Source organism: Mustela lutreola, chromosome 2 (genome assembly GCF_030435805.1).
Source record: "Mustela lutreola isolate mMusLut2 chromosome 2, mMusLut2.pri, whole genome shotgun sequence".
Classification (NCBI taxonomy): Eukaryota; Metazoa; Chordata; class Mammalia; order Carnivora; family Mustelidae; genus Mustela; species Mustela lutreola.
This window is the reverse complement of record NC_081291.1, coordinates 11026368-11030565: the sequence shown is the minus strand read 5'-3', so window position 1 is coordinate 11030565 and position 4198 is coordinate 11026368. Positions and strand designations below refer to the sequence as shown.

At 36.4% G+C, this 4198-nt stretch overlaps 1 pseudogene; it reads left to right on the top strand.

Moving 5' to 3' along the window:
• The first annotated feature begins 2792 nt into the window (after nt 1-2792).
• LOC131823116 (olfactory receptor 7A5-like) lies at nt 2793-3700 on the top strand (annotated as a pseudogene).
• Nucleotides 3701-4198: the final 498 nt, after the last annotated feature.

The window sequence follows — 4198 nt, the reverse complement described above, 5'->3', positions numbered from 1 at the left end:
GGATGAATACCCAACTTTTGTAGCAACATGGACGGGACTGGAAGAGATTATGCTGAGTGAAATAAGTCAAGCAGAGAGAGTCAATTATCATATGGTTTCACTTATTTGTGGAGCATAACAAATAGCATGGAGGACAAGAGGAGTTAGAGAAGAGAAGGAAGTTGAGGGAAATTGGAAGGGGAGGTGAACCATGAGAGACTATGAACTCTCAAAACCAATCTGAGGGTCTTGAAGAAATGGGAAGTGGGAGGTTGGGGGAACCAGGTGGTGGGTATTGGAGAGGGCATGGATTGCATGGAGTACTGGGTGTGGTACAAAAACAATGAATATTTTTACACTGAAAATAAAAAAAAAATAAAAAATAAGTAAAATAAAATAAAATTTTATACACCATAAAAAATAAATTAATTAAAAATAAATAAATAAATACAAAAAATGACATATCTATGAAGGGTTAGTATCCAAAATCTATAATGAAGTTATCAAATGCAACACCCAAAAAACAAATAATACAATTAGGAAATGGACAGAAGACTGAGTAGACAATTTCCAAAAAAAAAAAAAAAAAAGACATACAGATGGCTAACAAAATATGAGAAGATGCTCAACATCACTCATTATCAGTAAAAAACAAATCAAAACTACAATGAGATATCACTTCACACCAGTCAGAATGGTTAAAATTAACAACACATGATACAGCAGGTGTTTGTGAGGATGCAGAAAAAGGAGACTGTCTTATATTCTTGTGGAAATGCAAACCATTGCAGCAACTCTAGAAAAAAGTTTCCTCAAAAAGTTAAGAGAAAAACTACCCTATCTGTGATTCAGCAATAGCACCTCTAGGTATTCACTCAAAGGATGTATGGACTGTTCTTTCTCAACACCCTTTGTTCCTTGTCTAGAAGATGTCAGTACTCAACATATATCCCTCAAATGCAGGAAAACATTTCTCATTAAAATTGTAATATATTCCATCTTAGGGCAAAGACTGAATGGATGGGAATTCCTAGATGTCAGGTAACCCCCCTTAAATGGGATCAGATCTGTACAAATAACTAACTAAATAAATAAATAAAAACAGTGTGGAGAGTCCTCAAGAAATTAAAAATAGAATTTCCCTATGACCCTGCAATTGCACTACTGGGTATTACCCGAAAGATACAGATGGAGTAAAAAGAAGGGCCATCTGTACCCCAATGTTTATAGCAGCAATGGCCACGGTCGCCAAACTGTGGGAAGAACCAAGATGCCCTTCAATGGACGAATGGATCAAGAAGATGTGGTCCATATACACTATGGAGTCATATGCCTCCATCAGAAAGGATAAATACCCAACTTTTGTAGCAACATGGATGGAACTGGAGGAGATTATGCTGAGTGAAATAAGTCAAGCAGAGAGAGTCAATTATCATATGGTTTCACTTATTTGTGGAGCATAACAAAAAGCATGGAGTACATGGGGAGTTAGGAGAAGGGAGTTGGGGAAAATTGGAAGGGAAGGTGAACCATGAGAGACTATGGACTCTGAAAAACAATCTGAGGGGTTGGAAGTGGCGGGGGTGTGGGAAGTTGGGGGAACCTAGTGGTGGGTATTATAGAGGGCATGGATTGCTTGGAGCACTGAGTGTGGTACAAAAACAATAAATACTGTTATGCTGAAAATAAATAAAAAACAAATTAAAAAAAATAATAAATAAATTCACTTTAGACAAAAAATTAAAAAAAGACATTTCAAGAAAAAATATATATATAATAAATATATATAATATATAATATAATTATATGTTTTATATAACTATAAATTCATATTATATATAATAATTATATATAATTATATATTATATGATATATATATATATATATATATCTTACTGATGGCAAAATATAAGTTGTAGCATGTCATTTTGTCAATAATTCCCATCTGCTACCAGCCAAAACTGCCAGGTTTTTCCTCTAAGAATATCTAAAGTCAACAAGTCAACAACACAAGAAATAACAATGCTTGATGAGTATGTGGAAAGGAGGTACACTCTTGCCCTGCTTGTGGGAATGCGACCTGATGCAGCTATTCTACAAAGCTGTATGGAGTTGCTCAAAATGTTAAATAGAATTGCCCTTTGATCCTGCAGTTGCAATGCTAGGTATTACTCAAAGAATACAAAAATACTAACTCAAAGGGATACATTTTTCCCAATGTTTATAGCAGCATTATCCACAATAGCCAAACAATGAGAATGGCCCAAGCATCTATCAGTTGATGAATGGATAAGGAGTATGTGGTATATTTTATATGTATAATGGAATAAGAGTCAGACATAAAACATGATGCTTATCATTTATCTGACACAGATGGAGGTAAAGAGTATTATGTAAAGTGTAATAAGTCATTCAGAAAAAATTAATACCCTCTGATTTAACTCATATGTGGAATTTTAGAAACAAAAGAAATGAGCAAAGGGAAAAAAGAAAGGGAGAGAGGCAAACAAAGAAACAGACTCAACTACAGAGAACACACTGCTAGTTACCAGAGAAGAGATGGTGGTGGAGGATAGGGAAATAGTTTGTGGGGATTGAGGAGAGCACTTCTGATGAGTACCAGGTGTTGTGTGGATGTGTTGAATCGCTATATTGGATACCTGAAAGTAATACTATACTTCATGTTAACTAACTGGAATTTAAATAGAAACCTACATAATGAAAGAAAAAATAAAGGAAAATAAATAAATAAATAAATAAATAAATTTGTTGAAAATTATTATTTTTTCTTCCCTGGTAGTCATGTCCACCAGATGGAACCAGGTAATGATAGACAAATGTCAGAGTTTGTTCTTCTGGGATTATCAGAGGAACCAGACATTTACCCCCTCATATTTGGGCTTTTCCTCTTCTTGTACCTGATCACTATGTTTGGAAACCTGCTCAACATCCTGTCTGTCAACACTGAATCCCACCTCCACAATCCCATGTACTTTTGCTTTGCCAACCTGTCCTTTGTAGACATCTGTTTCACCTCCACCACCATCCTTAAAATGCTGTGGAACATCCAGGTTCAGGGCAAAACCATAACATATGCAAGCTGTATCAGCCAGATTTTTTTTTTCCATGTGTTTGGATTCCTGGAGAATTTACTCCTGAAGGTGATGGCCTAGGAACGTTTTCTGGCCATCAGTCACCCCCTGAAATACATGGTCATTATGAAACCCCAGCTCTGTGGACTGCTGGTTCTGGTGTCCTAGATCATCAGTGTTCTGAATCCCTTGTTAAAGCTTAATGTTGTTGTAGCTATCCTTCTGTATAGGCATGAAAATACCCCATTTTTTTCTGTGAAATCAATCAGGTGGTTGGTCATGCTTGTTCTGAGACCTTTTTTAATGACATGGTGATGTATTTTGGAATTGTGATTCTGGGTTGTCCTCCCGTGGTTGAAGTCCTTTAATCTTACTCTAAGATAGTTTCCTCCATATGTAGAATATTGTCAACTCAGGGCAAGTATAAAGCATTTTCTATATGTACATCTCACCTCTCCATTGTCTCCTTATTTCATTCTACAATCCCCGGAGAGTACCTTGGCTCTGCTGCCACCCAGAGCTCCCACTCAGGTGCAATAGCCTCTGTGATTTACATGGTAGTCACACTCATGCTAAACCCCTTCATCTACAGCCTGAGGAAGAGAGACATAAATAGGACTCTGACATGATTTGTTGGGGTTCTAGTGTTATGTGTCAATCATCCTGGGGCTGAAGAAGTGCCCATGGTTACAGGGATCACAGACTCGTAGCCAGGAACTGCCATTCTTCCACTGGGCTGTGGAATTAGAATCTGCTCCTTCTGTTCATTTCCTGGATTTCCATTTGTTTGAATCCAAATTCTCCATACATTCACATAACTCACTTTGTTAAGATTATGGACTGATATACAGTTTCTCCTTTATTTGTCTTCATAAAATTCCAACATTTTTCCCAACCTTGGTCACACATGCCTAGAAATTTGGGTATCTTAGATGGTGCAAGTTAGATTTCTTTAAAAATAATTTAATTTCAAATGATCTATACCATGCCAAGTAAACTTTACCTGAATATCCCAAAAGCATAATCATAAGTTATATTTTTCATGTGGAAGAAACCATACTTGGCCATGAAGCCCTTCACACAATGTATTTGTAGATGGAAATACAAAAGAGTAGTTTTACCTTGAG